Below are 21,450 nucleotides of genomic sequence, written 5' to 3' on the forward strand. Positions count from 1 at the left end.
AACCATCTCATCCTCTGCCACCCCCTTCTCCTTTTTCCTTCAGTCTTTCCCAGCATCAGGGTCTTTCCCAATGAGTCATTTCTTCAAATCAGGTGGCCAGAGTATTGGAACTTCAGCTTCAGCATCAGTCCTTCCAATGAATATTCAGGTTTGATTTCCTTTAGGATGACTTGTTTAATGTCCTTGTAGTCCAAGGGAGTCTTAAGAGTCTTCTCCAGCACCACAAACAGATATCTACATAACTTTATATTTTAAATAAAATGTGCATTTTTTCATTGAAAGTTATTTTCACTGTAATAATTCTCCTGGACCATATTTCTAAATAAATGTTCTCCTTTTGTTCTGTTGTTACATAATATGCCATCATAGAGATGAGCTATAATTTCTACAACCAAGCTTCCTTGCTGCTACTGCTGCTGCTAAGTCACTTCAGTTGTGTCCGACTCTGTGTGACCCCATAGATGGCAGCCCACCAGGCTTCCCCATCCCTGGGATTCTCCAGGCAAGAACACTGGAGTGGGTTGCCATTTCCTTCTCCAATGCATGAAAGTGAAAAGTAAAGTGAAGTTGCTCAGTCGTGTCTGACTCCTAGCGACCCCATGGACTGCAGCCTACCACGCTCCTCTGTCCATGGGATTTTCCAGGCAAGAGTACTGGAGTGGGGTGCCATTGCCTTCTCTGAAGCTTCCTTGGGCTATGTTTAAAATAATTCTGAAATTTTACTTGTAAGATCAGTTCTATGATGAGCATCTTTGTACCTGAATGTCTTGAAATATTTTATTATTTTCTATTCCTTACTATTTGAATTGTGGTTTGAATAATATGGACATGTCAATTTTTTGGGGGGTCTTTTGCCCACATTTTGCTCTTAAAGTCTGTATCAACTGGTAGTGTAGGAGAGTGCCCAGCTTCTTAAATTGGCCAAAGTATTTTTTTAAAGTTTTGTGAAATGAAAATTATTTGTACATTTTTATTACTTCATTTAAAAGTGCATTTAAAAATGAGATAAAGCACATCAAAATATACATAAGAACCACTTCAGACATTTATTTCCTATATATTTACAATTTTTCATCATACATCTATAAGCAGTTTTAACAATTATGAACATATTTTATCCCATAATTTGCCTTTCAATATATTATGAAGATACTTAAGGCATCTAAGCCTCTTCAGTTTTATTCTAAACCTCACCATTTTATAAGACTGGATTTTTTTTTGGAAATATAACTGACTTGCAATATTAGTTGTAGGTGTACACCATAGTGCATAATACATAGTAACTTGATATTTTTATCAATATAAATTATGCATGGTAAAAATTATAAATAGTGACTATACATGCTAGGTTGTACATTACATCTTTGTAACTTTTTTATTTTGCACCTAGTAGTTTGCATGTCTCAATTGCCTTCACCTGTTGTGCCTATCCCCCACCTCTGTCTCCTTTGGTAACCACTAGTTTGTCATCTATATCTATGAAGTTGTTTCTGTGTTGTTATATTTATTCATTTGTGTTATATTTTAGATTCTACATATAAATGAAAGCATATAGTATTTATCTTTCTCTGACTTATTTCACTAAGCATAAAACCCTCTAGGTCCATTATATTGTTTAAAAATGGCAAAATTTCATTTTTATGGTCAAATAATACTCCATTATATATATATGTGTGTGTGTGTGTGTGTGTGTGTGTATCACATCTTTAGCCAGTCATCTGTCGATGAACACATAGGTTGCTACCACATCTTGCCTATTATAAATGTATTGTAGGTAATGTTGGTGCACATATACCTTTTGAATTGCTTTCTTTGGATGAACGATCATGAGTAAAATTGCTGGATTATATGGTGAAAGTGAAATGGAAGTCTCTCAGTCATGTCCAACTCTTTGCAACTCCATGGACTGTAGCCTACCAGGCTCCTCAGTCCATAGAATTTTCCAGGCAAGAGTACTGGAGTGGGGTGCCATTTCCTTCTCCAGGGGATCTTCCCAACCCAGGGATCGAACCCAGGTCTCCTGCACTGCAGGCAGATGCTTTACCATCTGAGCCTTTTTGAAGAACCATTGTAGTTGCACCAATTTAGATTCCCACCAACAGTGCATGAAGGTTCTTTTATCCATATCCTTGCCAACATTTGTTATTTCTTGTCTTTCTGATGGTAGACATTCTGATAGCTGTGAGGTGATATCTCATTATGTTTTTGCATTCCCCAGATGATTTTTGAGACTTGTTTTGTGGCCTAGCTTGTGATCTATCATGGAGAAAGTTCCATATACAGAACTGGAATATTTCTAAGAGTGTCCTCATTTTGAATATTGAAGTAATTCCTATGTTTTCCCCATTAAATCCAACACTATGCTGAATAATTTTGCAGTTGAATTGCTTTTCCTCCCCATTAAAAGGCATTTACTAGTCCTTTGTTTAGTCCAGGCTGTGAGCTAACACTTAAAAATTTAGACAAACTTCAGAAATGTTGATTTTAAAGGAAGAAACAGAATCATATTTAATGAATAATTTAGAATTTAGACATTGTTTTTACAAGCTTTATAAAAGCTAGGGGAAAAGTCCATGCCTGGGAGAAGAAATAAGCTTATTTATGCTATTTAATTCTATCAAAGACTCTCCTTCTAAGTCAAGATAGCTTTGAAAATTTGGCAAAGACTGCAGGACAAAGAAACCATTGCTTTTAGGATTTATGCTTGTAGGGCATGGATTGCTGTTATTTATTCACAGAAATGATATTTTTAAATTGATTATATTTGTGTATCCTATTATATAACGGGGTTCAGAAATACCGCCCCCCTTCCCAGTGCACTGGTGTAGTTATCTATTTGTAGTTCATATTGAGCACAAGGAGGAATATAGCTTCTGCTTTGATCTAATCAGTGTAAAATCTGTCTCATTGCCACTGAGAAAATAAGCTGAAAGTAATGAGGTGCCAGGGGATAGAGGAGAGAAGAAAGGAGAGGGGAGAGAGTCAGCCAGCTAAATAACTACAAGGAAAAACCATTGCCAGGGTGGTAGCATAGTAATATGTGGGAAAAGCCACTTGACAACTATCACTGTAGGAATCCAACTGTGAATACAGTGAGGATTCTTTTAAGATATATAATAAGAATGATTTCAGTTTAAATGGAAAAAAATGTTATATTATTATAAAAAATATTATCTCTGTACAGAGTATATAAAATAGTACAGAGTATACATTACTAGAGAAATGCAAATCAAAACTACAACGAGGTATCATCTCATACTGGTCAGAATGGCAATCATCAAAAAGACTACAAACAAAAATGATGGAGAAGGTATGGAGAAAAGGGAACTATCTTACACTGTTGGTGGGAATGCAAACTGATACAGTCACTATGGAGAACAGTATGGAAATTCCTTAAAAAACCGGGAATAGAAGTGCCATAAGATCCAGCAATACCACTGCTGGGCATGCTCCCCAAGGAAACCATAACTGAAAGAGACACAGGTACCCCAGTGTTCATTGCAGCACTATTTACAATAGCTAAGACATGGAAGCAACCTAGGTGTGCATCGTCAAAGATGAATAAATAAGGAAGTTGTGGTATATATACACAATGGAATATTGCTCAGCTATAAAAATGAATGCATCTGAGTCAGTGCTAATGAGGTGGATGAACCTGGAGCCTATTATAGAGTGAAGTAAATCAGAAAAAGAAAGACAAATACTGTATATTAATGCATATAGATGGAATTTAGAAAGACAGTATTGATGATCCTAAATGCAGGGCTGCAAAGGAGACACATGTAAATAACAGACTTTTGGGCTCAGTGGGAGAAGGCAAGGGTGGGATGATTTGAGAAAATGGCATTGAAACATGTACATTACCGTATGCAAAATAGATGACCAGTGCAAGTTCGATGGATAGGGAAGCCTGGGGTGCTGCAGTCCATGGGGTCACAAGGAGTCGGACACGACTGAGAAACTGAACTGAACTGAACTGAACTGTAAGTTCGATGCATGAAGCAGGGTACCCAAATCCAGTGCTCTGGGACAACCCAGAGGGATAGGGTGGGGGGGGATGTTGGAGGGGGTTTCATGATGAGAGGAACACGTATACCTGTGGCCAATTGATGTTGATGTACGGAAAAAACATCACAATATTGTAAAGTAATTATCCTCTAAAATAAATTAATTTTTAAAAATTAATAAATAATGTACAGAAATATAAAATTACTGAATGTATAAAATATTATGGTACAAACAGAATTAAAATAATAAACTAAGGATACCTATTTCTTAGGTATTTCTTAGGCTGATTCATTTGATGTATGGCAAAACCATCACAAGATTGTAAAGTAATTGTCCTCCAATTAAAATAGATAAATTAATTTTAAAAATATAAACTAAGATTTATTCAGCACCTACATGTAAAATAATTACATGTCTTATGCTTCTAAATTCTTGCAGAGGTAGGTATTATTTTCTATCAATCCTCCCGTCTAATTAAGCACAAAAATTCTGTTGGTTTTATCTCCATAATATCTCAGAATGTCCCTCTTCTCCATCCCCACTTCTTTGTTTCTAGTTCAGGCCTCTATAATCTCTCGCTCAGAATATTACGGTATGTTCTAACTGAACTCTGTTCATAGTCTTGATCACTCCTAATTTATCCTGTACATTGCAGCTAAAAAAAAAACATCTAAAACTTTGTATTTTTTCATGAAATACCTATGCTTAAACTTTTTCAGTGAAATTCTTTTACCTTCAGTATAGAGAATACAGGGACTTTCCAGATGGCTCAGTGGTAAAGAACACAACTGCCAATTCAGGAAACATGGGTTCAGTCCCTGGGTGGGGAAAGTCCCCTGGAGAAGGAAATGGCAACCCACTCCAGTATTCTTGCCTGGGAAATCCCATTGACAGAGGAGCCTGGTGGGCTAGAGTCTACAGAGAAACCTGTAAGTTTCAGGTGTACAACATAGAAGTTCACAATTTTTAAAGGTTATATTCCATTTATAGTTATTTTAAGATATTGGTTATATTATCTGTCTTGTATTTATACAGCATATACTTTTAGCTTATTTATTTTGCACATACTAGTTTTCACCTCTTAATCCTCTACCCCTATCTTGGCCTTCTCCTTCTCTCTCCCACTGGTAACCACTAGTTTTTTCTCTATATCTGTGAGTCTATTTCTATTTTGCTATATTCACATTTGTTTTAGTTTTATATTCCACATATAAGTGATAGCATACAATATTTGTTTTTCTCTATCTGACTTATTTCACTCAGCATAATACACTCCAAATCTACCCACGTTGTTACAAATAGCATAAATTTATTCTTTTTATGGCTGAGTACTATTCTGTTGTGTGTGTGTATATATATATATGTTTTATATACCACATCTTTCTTTGTCCATTCAACTGTTGTTGGACAGTTATGTTGCTATTGTTTAGCAGAGTGTTCTCCAGGTTGGTGTCTGTTAGATCTAGTTGGTTTATAACATTCTAGTTTTCTATTTTAATATTGATCTCTCTCTGGTAGTTCTATATATTATTGAAAAGGACTCATTGAAGTCTCCCACCATTATTTTAAATTATGTATTTCTCTATTTCTTTTACTTTTTGCTTCATTTATTTTAGGGCTCTATTTTTACATATATGTTTATAATTTTTATTTTTCCCTGAGGGATGGAAACTTGATCATTTTATCAAACATTATCATTATTTGCCCTGTGCCTCCCTGGTGGCTCAGACAGTAAAGAATTTGCCTGCAATGCAGGAGACCCAGATTCGGTTCCCAGGTTGGGAAGATTCCCTGGAGAGAGAATGGCTACCCACTCCAGTGTTCTTGCCTGGAGAGTTCCATGGACAGAGGAGCCTGGCGGGCTAGAGTCTACAGAGTCGCAAAAGGGCAAACACGACTGAGTGACTAACACAACTAACATCATTATCTTAGCATTCCTGTTTATCTATAGCAACTTTTAAACAAGTCTACTTTGTACAATATTGGTATAGCCACTTTGCCCCTCTTAAACTTTCTTTAAACCCTTTTATATCTTTGATTCTAAAGTGTCACTCAGGTAGACAACATATACTTGCATCTTGATTTTTAGTTCAGTCTGAGAGTTTCTGCCTTTGATTGGATTATTCAATCCATTCAGGTTTAATATTATTATTGATAGAGTTGGATTCATATCTGCCATTTTATTTTTTGTTTTCAATGTATTTCATAACATGTTTTGGTTCTTTTTTACATACTTTACTGCTGTATTTGGTATTATGTAAATATTTTATAATGTAACATTTTAATACACTTAATGATTTTTTTGCTTTAGCTGTTAGGAACTTTTGCATTGTTTACTCTGGGGCTTAAAATATACATCTTAATTTCTCAGAAACTTCTTCAGATTTATACTAACAATTCATATAAGACATGGTTTTAAATACTTTTTCTTTCTTGCTGCTATTATTCCTATATATATTACATTCATTTTATGTTAAAAATCCAAGATTACATCATTCTAATTATTATCAAGTGACCATTATATCTACTACTGTGGGCAAGAATACCTTAGAAGAAGGATGAAGGATGATGAAGAAGGATAATCTCAGTTCATTTCCAAGGCAAACCATTCAATATCACAGTAATCCAAGTCTATGCTCCCACCATTAATGATGAAGAACCTGAAGTTGAGTGGTTCTATGAAGACCTACAAGAACTTCTGGAGTTAACACCAAAAAAAAGATGTCCTTTTCATCATAGGGGATTGGAATGCAAAAGCAGGAAGTCAAGAGATACCTGGAGTAACAGGCAAGTTTGGCCTTGGAGTAAAAAATGAAGCAGAGCAAAGGTTAACAGAGTTTTGCCAAGAGAACACACTGATAGCAAATACCCTCTTCCAACAATACAAGAAACGACTCTACATATGGACATCACCAGATGGTCAATACCGAAATCAGATTGATTATATTTTTTGCAGCTGAAGAGAGAGAAGCTCTACACAGTCAGCAAAAACAAGACCAGGAGCTGACTGTGGCTCAGATCATCAGCTCCTTATTGCAAAATTCAGACTAAAATTGAAGTAGGGAAAACCACTAGGCTGTTGAGGTATGACCTAAATCAAATCCCTTATGATTATAGAGTGGAAGTGACAAATAGATTCAAGAGACTAGATCTGATAGAGTGCCTGAAGAACTATGGACAGAGGTTCATAACATTGTACAGGAGATAGCGACCAAAGCCATCCCTAGAAAAACAAATGCAAGAAGACAAAGTGGTTGTCTGAGGAGGCCTTACAAATAGTTGAGAAAAGAAGAGAAGCAAAAGGCAAAGGAGAAAGGAAAAGATATACCTGCTGAATGCAGAGTTCCAAAGAACAGCAAGGAGAGATACGAAGACCTTTAGAAGTGAAAAATACAAGAAAATATATGAAAACAATAGAATGAAAAAGACTAGAAATCTCAAGAAAATTAGAATGCCAAGGGAACATTTCTTGCACAGATGGGCACAATAAAAGAAACAGCAGGACCTAATGGAAGCAGAAGAGATGAAGAAGAAGTGACAAGAATACACAAAAGAACTTTACAAAAAACTGTTAATTACTCGAATAACCATGATGGTGTGGTCACTAACCTAGAGCTAGACATCTTGGAGTGGGAAGTCAAGTGGGCCTTAGAAAGCAGTACTACAAACAAACGTAATGGAGGTGATGGAATTCCATCTGGGGTGTTTCAAATCCTGAAAAATGATGCTGTTAAAGTGCTGCACTCAACATGTCAGCAAATTTGGATAACTCAGCAGTAGCCAAAGGACTGGAAAAGGTCAGTTTTCACTCCAATCTCAAAGAAGGGCAATGCCAAGGAACGTTCAAACTACCATACAATTGCACTCATTTCCCAAGATAGGAAGGTAATGTTCAAAATCCTTCAAGCTAGGCTTCAACAGTACATGAACCAAGAACTTCTGGATGCACAAGCTCGATTTAGAAAAGGCAGAGGAACCAGAGATCAAATTGCCAACAACTGTTGGATCATAGAAAAGCAAGAGAATTCCAGAAAAAAATCTACTTCTGCTTCACTGACTATGCTAAAGCCTTTGACTCTGTGAATCACAACAAACTGTGGAAAATTCTTAAAGAGATGGGAATACCATACCAACTTACCTATCTCCTGAGAAACTTGTATGCAAGCCAAGAAGCAACAATTAGAACAAGACATGGAACAATGGATTGGTTCAAAACTGGGAAAGAAGTACATCAAGGCTGTATATTGTCACCTTGCTCGTTTAACGTCTATGCAGAGTACATCATGTGAAATGCTGTGCTGGATGAATCACAAACTGGAATCAAGATTGCTGGGAGAAATATCAACAACCTCAGATATACAGATGATATCATCCTAATGGCAGGTAGAGAAGAGGAGCTAAAGAGCCTCTTGATGAGAGTGAGAAAGCTGGCTTAAAGCTCAACATTCAAGAAACTAGGATCACGGCATCCAGTCCCTCGCTTCATGGAAAATAGATGGGGAAAAAAATGGAAACAGTGACAGATTTTATTTTCTTAGGCTCCAAAATCACTGCAGATGGTGAGTGCAGCCATGCAATTAAAAAAAAAATGCATTTGCTCTTTTGGAGGAAAACTGTGACAAACCTGGACAGCATATTAAGAGCAGAGACATCATTTTGCCCAAAAAGGTCCATCTAGTCAAAGTTTTGATTTTTCCAGTAGTCATGAGCAGATGTGAGAGCTAGGCCATAAAGAAGGCTGAATGTTGAAGAACTGATGCATTTGAACTGTGGTGCTGGAGAAGACTCTTAAAAGTCACTTGGACAACGAGGAGATCCAACCAGTTAATCCTAAAGGAAATCAGTCCTGAATATTCATTGGCTGAAGTGCCAATACTTTGACTCCCTGATGTGCAGAGTCCACTAATTGGAAAAGACCCTGATGCTAGGAAAGACTGAGAGCAGGGGGAGAAGGGAGCAACAGGAATGATATGGTTGGATGGCATCACTGAGTCACTGGACGTGAGTTTGAGCAAACTCCAGGAGACAGTGAAGGACAAGGAAACCTGGCATGCTGCATTGTATGGGGTTGCAGAGTTGGACATGATTTAGTGATCAAATAACAAAAATTATTAGCTTATATAATTTTTTGTCTTTTGAAGAAGCTGAGAGAAGAAAGGGGATCAAGTACAAATTTACTGAGTTTTATTTTTATTGACTTTTATTTTTCCATTTTGCATTCCCTTTGTTTCTGTCTGTGGATTTAAGTTACCATCTACTGTCTTTTCCAGTACATGTATATGTTCAGCTATATAGCTATACTGCCTTCTTTGTGCTGCTTCTGTCAAATATTGTCCAGCAACAGTTGGACAGCAACAGTTAGAACTAACTGTCAAGCAACAGTTAGAACTGGACATGGGACAACAGACTGGTTTCAAATTGGGAAAGGAGTATGTCAAGGCTGTATATTGTCACCCCACTTACTTAATTTATACACAGAGTACATCATGTGAAATGCTGGGCTAGATAAAGCACAAGCTGAAATCAAGACTGTCAGGAGAAATATTAATAAACTCAGATATTCAGATGACACCAACCTCATGTCAGGAAGTAAAGAACTAAAGAGCTTCTTGATGAAAGTGAAAGAGGAGAGTGAAAGAGTTGGCCTAAAGCTCAACATTCACAAAACTAAGATCATGGCATCTGGTCCCATCACTTCATGGGAAATAGATGAGGAAACAATGGAAACAGTGGCTGACTTTATTTTTCTGGGCTCCAAAATCACTGCAGATGGTGACTGCAGCCATGAATTTAAAAGACGCTTGTTCCTTGGAAGAAAAGCTATGACCAACCTAGACAGCATATTAAAAAGCAGGGGCATTATTTTGCTGACAAAGGTCTGTCTAGTCAAAGCTGTTTTTTTCAGTAGTCATGTGTGGATGTGAGAGTTGGATTGTAAAGAAAACTGAGTGCCCAAGAATTAATGCTTTTGAACTTCAGTGTTGGAGAAGATTCTTGAGAGTCCCTTGGACTGCAAGGTGATCCAACTGGTCAATCCTAAAGGAAATCAGTCCTGAATATTCATTGGAAGGACTGATGCTGAAGCTGAAGCTCCAATACTTTGGCCACCTGATGCCAAGAACTAACTCATTGGAAAAGATGGGAAAGATTGAAGGCGGGAGGAGAAGGGGACGGCAGAGGATGAGATGGTTGGATGGTACCACTGACTCGATGGACAGGAGTTTGATTAAGCTCCTGGAGTTGGTGATGGACAGGGAAGCCTGGCGTGCTGCAGTCCATGGGGTCATAAAAGAGTTGGAGATGGCTGAGATCCTGAACTGACTATCAAATATATTACATTTCTATACTGTAGAACCTACAATACAATTGTATGCACACTGTATTATAAGAATTTTCTTTTTAAATCAATTAAGAAAGGAGATAAATATGCATTTATATTAGATTTTATAATTAAATAATTGCCTTTAGTTTTGCTCTTGTTTTTTTTTTATGTGTATTTGAATTGCTGTCTGGTGTCACTTCGTTTCAGCCTGAAAAACTTTATTATTCCCTTTATGGATTGTCCGGTGGTAAGAAATTCTGTTTCTCTTGGAAGGACATTGTTTTGCCTACATTTTTCCAGTTTCATTGAGAAATAATTGATGTGTCACTGTATATGTTTAAGGCAAAAAGCTTGAAAATTTGATTTACATATATTGCAAAGTGATTACTACAATAGGTTCAGCTAACATCCATCTTCACATATGGATACAATAAACAGAAAAGAAAGAAGAAAGGAGGAAATAGTTTTATTCACCTTGTGATCAGAACTGATAGGATTTACTTTCTTAACAACGTTCCTGTATATCATACATCAGTGTTAGCCATAGTCATCACGTTACACATTACATCACTAGAACTTATTTATCCTATAACTGGAAGTTTGTATCTTTTGATCAACTTCCTCCAATTTCCCCTATCCCCACCTCCCATACCTCTGAGAACCATAATCTGATTTCTTTTCCTTTGAATTTGGTTTTATTTCATTTTAGATTCCACATATTAAAAAGATAATACAGTATTTTTCTTTCTCTTTCTTAGCAAAATGGCTTCAAGGTCCAAAAAATGTTGTCACAAATGCTAAGATTTCTTCCTTTTTTATGGATGAATTATGTTTCACTGTATTTGGTTGGCCAAAAAGCTGTTTTCGTTTTTTTTGTTATACTCCAACGTATATATACCAAAACTTCTTTATACATTCATCCATCAGTGGACACTTAGGTTGCTTTCATGTCTTCAGTATTGTAAATAACACTGCTCTGAACATGAGAGTGCAGATATCTTTGGTGTTTTTGTTTCTTCTGAATATATTCCTAGAATTGGAATTGCAGGATCATACGGGAACTCTATTTTTAATTTTTTTTAGTATCCTCAATACTGTTTTCCATAGTGGTTGTACCAATTTGCAATCACACCAACAGTGCGAAGAGTTCTCTTTTCTCTGAATCTATGCCAGCATTTGTTATCTCTTTCTGATGATGGCCATTCTAACAGATGTGAGATGGTATCTCACTGCAGTTTTGATTTGCATTTCCCTAATGACTAGTGAAATGATAGGGACCTAACAGAAGCAGAAGATATTAAGAAGAGGTGGCAAGAATACACAGAAGAACTGTACAAAAAAGATCTTCATGACCCAGATAAGCATGATGGTGTGATCACTCACCTAGAGCCAGACATCCTGGAATGTGAAGTCAAGTGGGCCTTAGAAAGCATCACTACGAACAAAGCTAGTGGAGGTGATGGTATCCCAGTCGAGCTATTTCAAATCCTGAAAGATGATGCTGTGAAAGTGATGCACTCAATATGCCAGCAAACTTGGAAAACTCAGCAGTTGCCACAGGATGGGAAAAGGTCACTATTCATTCCAATCCCAAAGAAAGGCAATGCCAAAGAATGCTCAAACTACTGCACAATTGCACTCATCTCACACGCTAGTAAAGTAATGCTTAAAATTCTCCAAGCCAGGCTTCAGCAATACATGAACCATGAACTTCCAGATGTTCAAGCTGGTTTTAGAAAAAGCAGAGGAACCAGAGAGCAAATTGCCAACATCTGCTGGATCATCGAAAAAGAGAGTTCCAGAAAAACATCTATTTCTGCTTTATGGGCTGTGCCAAAGCCTTTGACTGTGTGGATCACAATCAACTGTGGAAAATTCTGAAAGAGATGGGAATACCAGACCACCTGACCTGCCTCTTGAGAAACCTGTATGCAGGTCAGGAAGCAACAGTTAAAACTGGACATGGAACAACAGACTGGTTCCAAATAGGAAAAGGAGTATGTCAAGGCTATATATTGTCACCCTGCTTATTTAACTTATATGCAGAGTACATAATGAGAATCACTGGGCTGGAAGAAGCACAAGCTGGAATCAAGATTGCCAGGAGAAATATCAATAACCTCAAATATGCAGATGACACCACCCTTATGGCAGAAAGTGAAGAAGAACTAAAGAGCTTCTTGATGAAAGTGAAAGAGGAGAGCGAAAAAGTTGGCTTAAAGCTCAACATTCAGAAAACTAAGATCACGGCATCTGGTCCCATCTCTTCATGGGAAATAGATGGGGAAACAGTGGAAATAGTGGCTGACTTTATTTTTGGGGGCTCCAAAATCACTGCGGATGGTGACTGCAGCCATGAAATTAAAAGATGCTTACTCCTTGGAAGCAAAGTTCTGACTAACCTAGACAGCATATTAAAAAGCAGAGAGATTACTTTGCCAACAAAGGTCTGTCTAGTCAAGGCTATGGCTTTTCCAGTGGTCATGTATGGATGTGAGAGTTGGACTGTGGAGAAAGCTAAGTGCCGAAGAATTGATGCTGTTGAACTGTGATGTTGGAGAAGACTCTTGAGAGTCCCTTGGACTGCAAGGAGATCCAACCAGTCCATTCTAAAGGAAATTAGTCCTGGATGTTCATTGGAAGGAATGATATTGAAGCTGAAACTCCAGTCCTTTGGCCACCTGATGTGAAGAGCTGACTCATTTGAAAAGACCCTGATGCTGGGAAAGATTGAGGGCAGGAGGAGAAGGGGACGACAGAGGATGAGATGGTTGGATGGCATCACTGACTCGATAGACATGGGTTTGGGTGAAATCTGGGAGTTGGTGATGGACAGGGAGGCCTGGCATGCTGCAGCTCGTGAGGTTGCAGAGTCGGACACAACTGAGTGACTGAACTAAACTGAACTGAACTGAATGACTAGTGATGTTAAGTATATTTTCATATTTGTTGGCTGTTTCTGTAACTAGTTTGGAAAATGTCTATTTAGGTCTTCTGCCAATTTTTAAATTGGAAATTTTTTGTTATAGAGTTGTATGAGTGCTTTGTATATTAACCTCTTACAAGATACATGGCCTGCATATATTTTCCCCCTTTGGTAAGATGTCTTTGCACTATGTTGATTGTTTATTTTTCTGTACAGAATCTTTCTAGCTTGATGTAGTCCCATTTGTTTATTTTGTTTAACTTTTTGACCTCAGGTTCTGTTTATTTTTTAATATAAATTTATTTATTTTAACTGGAGGTTAATTACTTTACAATATTGTATTGGTTTTGCCATATATCAACATGAATCCGCCACAGGTATACACGTGTTCCTCATCCCAAACCCCCGTCCTTCCTCTCTCCCCGTAGTGCATTACACTGTTGTATTAGTTTCCCCTGTACAAATGTGAAACAGCTGTAACTATACATATATACTCTCCCTCTTGAAGCTCCCTTCCACTCTACACCCCAATCCCCACCCTCTAGGTCATCACAGAGCCCCAAGTTGAGCTCCCTGTGCTATACAGCAGCTTCCCACTAGCTATGTATTTTACACATGGTAGCGTAAATACGTCAATGCTGCTCTCCCAATTTGTCCCACTCTCCCCTTCATTTCTGGGTCCACATGTCCATTCTCTACATCTGTATCTCCATTCCTGCCCAGCAAATACTTTCTACTGACTTATATAATCACCATTGGATCATACTTGAGCTAATAATATCCAGGTTCGATGCATGATACTGGATGCTTGGGGCTGGTGCACTGGGACGACCCAGAGGGAGGGTATGGGGAGGGAGGAGGGAGGAGGGTTCAGGATGGGGAACACATGTATACCTGTGGCGGATTCATTTTGATATATGGCAAAACCAATACAATATTGTAAAGTTAAAAAATAAAATAAAAATAATATAAGTACAGATAAACCTTCTATAAAACAGAATTTTTAATTGTTTACAGCTTTCTTTGCTATGTAAAAACTTTTAAGTTCAATTAAGTCCCATTTATTTTCATTTCTATTTTCATTACTCTAAAAAGTGGATCCAAAAAGATATTCTGACATTTATCTCAGAAAGTGTTCTTCCTATGTTTTCCTCTCAGACTTACTATAAGTGCTATTGTATTATCAGTTCAGTTCAGTTCAGTCGCTCAGTTGTGTCCGACTCTTTGTGACCCCATGAATCGCAGCACGCCAGGCCTCCCTGTCCATCACCAACTCCTGGAGTTCACTCAGACTCACATCCGTTGAGTCAGTGATTCCATCCAGCCATCTCATCCTCTGTCGTCCCCTTCTCCTCCTGCCCCCAATCCCTCCCAGCATCAGAGTCTTTTCCAATGAGTCAACTCTTCCCATGAGGTGGCCAAAGTACTGGAGTTTCAGCTTTAGCATCATTCTTTGCAAAGAAATCCCAGGGCTGATCTCCTTCAGAATGGACTAGTTGGATTTCCTTGCAGTCCAAGGGACTCTCAGGAGTCTTCTTCAACACCACAGTTCAAAAGCATCAATTCTTCGGCACTCAGCTTTCTTCAGAGTCCAACTCTCACATCCATACATGACCACTGGATAAGTATTTGGTTTTACATTTAGGTCTTTAATTCATTTTGACTTTCTCTCTGTGTATGTGGTTAGAGAATGTTCTAATTTCATTCCTTTACATGTAGCTGTTCAGTTTTCCCAACCCACTTATTGAAGAGACTGTCTTTTCTCTATTGTATATTCTTGCCTCCTTTGTCAAAGAAAAGGTGACCATAGGTGCATGGGTTTATCTTTGGGCTGTCTAACCTGTTTCATTGATCTATATTTCTGTTTTTCTGCCAGTACTATCCTCTCTCCTGTTTGACCACGTCCAAATTACCTTAATTTATGAACCTAACATTCCAGGTTCCTATGCAATATTGTTCTTCTTTGTTTTTTAATTAATTTATTTTAATAGAAGGTTAATTACTTTGCAGTATTGTGGTGGTTTTTGCCATACATCGACATGAATCATCCACAGGTACACATGTGTCCCCCCATCCTGAACGCCCCTCCCACCTGCCTCCCCACCCGATCCATCTGGGTTGTCCCAGAGCACTGACTTTGAGTGCCTGCTTATGCATTGAACTTGCAACAGTCATCTCTTTTACATTTGATAATATACATGTTTCAATGCTATTCTCTCAAATCATTCCACCCTTGCTTTCTCCCACATAGTCCAAAAGTCTGTTCTTTACATCTGTGTGTCTTTTGCTATCTTGCATATAGGGTTATTGTTACCATCTTTCTAAACTCCATATATATGGGTTAATATACTGTATTGGTGTTTCTCTTTCTGACTTATTTCACTCTGTATAATAGGCTCCAGTTTTGTCAACCTCATTACAACGGACTCAAATGCATTTTTTTTAACAGATGAGTAATATTTAATTGTGTATATGTACCATGATTTCCTTATCCATTTGTCTGCCAATGGACATCTAGGTTGTTTCCACATTCTAGCTACTATAAACACTACTGGAATGAACACTGGGGTTCATGTGTCTCTTTCAATTCTGGTATCCTCAGTATCTATGCCCAGCGGTGGGATTGCTGGGTCATATGATATTTCTATTTCCAGTTAAGGAATTTGCACACTGTTCTCCATAGTGGCTGTACCAGTTTTCATTCCCACCAACAGTGTAGGAGGGTTCCCTTTTCTCCACACCCTCTCCAACATTTATTTTTTGTAGACTTTGATGGCAGCCATTCTGACCAGGGTGAGATGGCACATCATTGTGGTTTTGATTTGCATTTCTCTGACAATGAGTGATGTTGAGCATCTTTTCATGTGTTTCTTAGTCATCTGTATGTCTTTGAAGAAATGTCTGTTTAGTTCTTTAGCCCACTTTTTAATTGGGTCATTTATTTTTCTGGTATTGAGCTGCATGAGCTGCTTGTATATTTTGGAGATTCTTTGTCAGTTGTTTCATTTGCTATTATTTTCTCTCATTCTGGAGGCTGCCTTTTCACCTTGCTTATAGTTTCCTTCATTTTGTAAAAGTTTTAAAGCTTAATTAGGTTCCATTTGTTTACTTTTGTTTTTATTTCCATTACTCTGGGAGGTGGGTCATAGAGGATCCTCCTGTGATTTATGTCAGAGTGTTTTGTCTGTTTTCCTCTAAGAGTTTTTTAGTTTCTGGTCTTACATTTAGATCTTTAATCCATTTTGAGTTTATTTTTGTGTATGGTATTACAAAGTGTTCTAGTTTCATTCTTATACATGTAGGTGACCAGTTTTCCAAGCACCACTTACTAAAGAGACTGTCTTTTCTTCATTGTATATTTTTGCCTCCTTTGTCAAAGATAAGGTATCTATAGGTGCATGGATTTATCTCTGAGCTTTCAGTTTCATTACACTGATCTATATTTCTGTCTTTGTGCCAGTACCATACTGTCTTCATGACTGTAGCTTTGTAGTATAGTCTGAAGTCAGGAAGGTTGATTCCTCCAGTTCCATTCTTCTTTCTCAAGATTGCTTTGGCGATTCGAGGTTTTTTATGTTTCCATACAAATTGTGAAATTATTTGTTCTAGTTCTGTGAAAAACACTGTAGATTCTTCATCTATTGTGTCATCTTTTATTTCTTTCATCAGCGTTTTATTGTTTTCTATATATAGGTCTCTTTTTTTTAGGTGAATTTATTCCTAAGTATTTTATTCTTTTCGTTGCAATAGTGTTAGGATTGTTAGGATTCCATACAAATTGTAAATCAAATGACACAAATAGATGAACAAATATACCATGCTCATGGATTGAAAGAATCAATATATTGAAAATGAGTATACTAGCCAAAGTAATCTATATGTTCAACACAATCCCTATGAAGCTGCCAACAGTATCTTTCACAAAACTGGAATAAATAATAATTTGTTATTATTAATAAATTTATTTATTAAATAATTTCACAATTTGTATGGAAACATTTTTAAAAAATCCTTACAATCCTCTCTTTCTGTTTCATCTTTGTTAGTGTGTAGGAATAAAAGGGATGTCTGTTTATTCATTTTATGTCCTGTAACTTTACTATATTCATTGATTAGCTCTAGTAATTTTCTGGTGGTATGTTTAGGGTTTTCTATGTAGAGGATCATGTCATTTGCAAACAGTAAGAGTTTTACTTCTTCTTTACCAATCTGAATTTCTTTTATTTCTTTCTTTTCTCTGATTGCTATGGCTAAGACTTTCAAAACTATGTTGAATCATAGTGGTGAGAGTGGGCACCCTTATCTTGTTCCTGATTTTTTGCCATTGAGGATAATGTTTCCTGTGGGTTTGTTGTATATGGCTTTTATTATATTGAGGTATGTTCCTTCTATGCCTGCTTTTTGGAGAGTTTTTTACCATAAATAGGTGTTCAATTTTGTCAACAGCTTTCTCTGCATCCACTGGAATGATCATATGGTTTTTAATCTTTCAATTTGTTAATATGGTGTATCACACTGATTGATTTGCAAATATTGAAGAATCCTTGCATCCTTGGGATAAAGCCCACTTGGTCACGATGTATGATCTTTTTAATATGTTGTTGGATTCTGTTAGCTAGAATTTTGTTGAGGATTTTCACATCTATGTTCATCAGTGTATTGGCCTGTTCAGTTCACTTCAGTTCAGTCGCTCTTCATGTCCGACTCTTTGCAACCCCATGAACTGCAGCATGCCATGCCTCCCTGTCCATCACCAATTGGCCTGTAGTTTTCTTTTTTTTGTGGCAACTTTGTCTGGTTTTGGTATTATGGTGATGGTGGCCTCATAGAATGAGTTTGGGAGTTTTCCTTCCTCTGCAATTTTCTGGAAGAGTTTGAGTAAGATAGGTGATAGCTCTTCTCTAAATGTTTGATAGAATACACCTGTGAACTCATCTTGTCCTGGGCTTTTGTTTGTTGGAAGATAACCTCCCTCTTATCACTACTTTTACTGAATCCCATAGGTTTGAGGTTGTCATGTTTTCATTTTTATTTGTTTCTCTGCATATTTTGATTTCCTTTTTGATTTCTCCTGTAATCTGTTGGTTATTCAGGAGCACATTGTTTAGCCTCCATATGTCTGTGTTTTTTACATTTTTTTTTCCCTGTAGCTGACATTTAATCTTACCACGTTGTGATCATAAAAGATGCTTGAAATGATTTCGATTTTTTAAAAATTTACCAAGGCTAGATTTATGGCCCAGTAAGTGATCTATCCTGGAGAACATTCCACGTGCACTTGAGGAAAAGGTGAAATCTTTTGTTTTTGGGTGAAATGCCCTGTAAATATCAGTTAGGTCTAACTTGTCCATTGTATCATTTAAAGCTTGTGTTTCCTTGCTAATTTTCTGTTTGGTTATCTATCCATAGGTGTGAGTGGGGTATTGAAGTCCCCCACTATTACTGTGTTACTGTTAATTTCCCCATTCATACTTGTTAGCATTTGTCTTATGTATCAAGGTGCTCCTATAATTGTTATATCTTCATCTTGGATTAATCCTTTGATCATTATGTAGTGTCCTTCTTTGTCTCTTATCATTGTCTTTACTTCAAAGTCTATTTAATCTGATATGAGTATTGCTACGCCTGCTTTCTTTTGGTCCCCATTTGCATGAAGCACCTTTTCCAGCCCCTCACTTTCAGTCTGTATGTGTCCCTAGGTTTGAGGTGGGTCTGTTGTAGCCAACATATATATGGGTTTTGTTTTTGTATCCATTTGGCCAGTGTTTGTCTTTTGGTTGGAGCATTTAGCACATTTATATTTAAGATAATTATTGATAAATATGATTCTGTTACCATTTACTTTGTTGTTTTGGGTTTGCTTTTATAAACCTTTTCTGTTTTTCCTGTCTAAAGAAGATCCTTTAGCATTTGTTGGAGAGCTGGTTTGGTGGTGCTGAATTCTCTCAGCATTTGCTTGTCTATAAAGCTTTTGATTAATTGAATCTGAATGAGATCCTTGCTAGGTAGAGTAATCTTGGCTGTAGGTTTTTCTTTTTCATCACTTTAAGTATGTCCTGCCATTCCCTTCTGGCCTGAACAGTTTCTATTGAAAGAGCAGCTTTTATCCTTCTGGGGATCCTTTTGCGTGTGATTTGTTGCTTTTCCCTTGCAGTTTTTAATATTTGCTCTTTGTGTTTAATTTTTGTTAGTTTGATGTGTCTTGGGGTGTTTTGCCTTGGGATTATCCTGTTTGGGACTCTGTGGATTTCTTGGACTTGGGTGGCTATTTCCTTCCCCATTTTAGGGAAGTTTTCAACTATTACCTCCTCAAATATTTTCTCATGCCCTTTCTTTTCATCTTATTCTGGGAAACCTATGATTCGAATGTTGGGGCATTTAGCATTGTCCCAGAGGTCTCTGAGGTTCTCCTCATTTCTTTTAATTGTTTTTTTTTTCTTTCTTTCTCTACTTCATTTATTTCCACCATTCTGTCTTCCATCTCACTTATCCTATCTTCTGCCTCAGTTATTCTACTGTTGGTTCCCTCCAGAGTGCTTTTAATCAGTCATCACATTGTTCATTATTGATTGACTCTTCTTTATTTCTTCTAGGTCCTTGTTAAACATTTCTTGCATCTTCTCAATCCTTGTCCCTAGTCTATTTATCTGTAATTCTATTTTGTTTTCAAGATTTTGGATCATTAATATCATTATTCTGAATTCTTTTTCAGGTTGACTCCCTATCTCCTCCTCTTTTATTTGGTTTGGTGGGTTTTATTCATGTTCCTTCTTTGGCATTGCCTTTCTTTGGGATTGAAATGAAAACTGACATTTTCCAGTCCTGTGGTCACTGCTGAGTTTTCCAAATTTGTTAGCATATTGAGTACAGCACTTTCACAGCATCATCTTTCAGGATTTGAAATAGCTCAACTGGAATTCCATCACCTCCACTAGTTTTGTTCATAGTGATGCTTTCTAAGGCCCACTTGACGTCACATTCCAGGATGTCTGGCCCTAGATGAGTGATCACTCCATCATGATTATCTTGGTCTTGAAGATCTTTTTTGTACAGTTCTTCTGTGTATTCTTGCCACCTCTTCTTAATATCTTCTGCTTCTGGTAGGTCCATACCATTTCTGTCCTTTATCGAGCCCATCTTTGCATGAAATGTTCCTTTGGTATCTCTGATTTTCTTGAAGAGATCTCTAGTTTTTCCCATTCTGTTATTTGCCTCTATTTCTTTGCATTGATAGCTGAGGAAGGCTTTCTTATCTCTTCTTGCTATTCTTTGGAACTCTGCATTCAGATGCTTATATATTTCCTTGTCTCCTTTGCTTTTCACTTCTCTTCTTTTCACAGCTATTTGTAAGGCCTCCCCAGACAGCCATTTTGCTTTTTTGCATTTCTTTTCCATGGGGATGGTCTTGATCCCCGTCTCCTGTACAATGTCACAAACCTCAGTCCATAGTTCATCAGGCACTCTATCAGATCTAGTCCCTTAAATCTATTTCTCACTTCCACTGTATAATCATAAGACATTTTATTTTGGTCATACCTGAATGGTCTAGTGGTTTTTCCTACTTTCTTCAATTTAAGTCTGAATTTGGCAATAAGGAGTTCATGATCTGAGCCACAGTCAGCTCCTGGTCTTGTTTTTGTTGACTGTATAGAGCTTTTTCATCTTTGGCTGCAAAGAATATAATCAATCTGATTTCGGTGCTGACCATCTAGTGATGTTCAAGTGTAGAGTCTTCTCTTGTGTTGTTGGAAGAGAGTGTTTGCTATGACCAGTGCATTTTCTTGGCAAAACTCTATTAGCCTTTGCCCTGCTTCATTCCATATTCCAAGGCCAAATTTGCCTGTTACTCCAGGTGTTTCTTGACATCTTACTTTTGTATTCAAGTCCCCTATAATGAAAAGGACATCTCTTTGGGGTGTTAGTTCTAAAAGGTTTTGTATGTCTTCATAGAACCGTTCAACTGTCTCACACGCTAGTAAAGTAATGCTCAAAATTCTCCAAGCCAGGCTTCAGCAATACGTGAACGGTGAACACCCAGATGTTCAAGCTGGTTTTAGAAAAGGCAGAGGAACCAGAGACGAAAATGCCAACATCCACTGGATCATGGAAAAAGCAAGAGAGTTCCAGAGAAACATCTATTTCTGCTTTATTGACTATGCCAAAGCCTTTGACTGTGTGGATCACAATAAACTGT

Source organism: Bos taurus, chromosome X (assembly GCF_002263795.3).
Source record: "Bos taurus isolate L1 Dominette 01449 registration number 42190680 breed Hereford chromosome X, ARS-UCD2.0, whole genome shotgun sequence".
Classification (NCBI taxonomy): Eukaryota; Metazoa; Chordata; class Mammalia; order Artiodactyla; family Bovidae; genus Bos; species Bos taurus.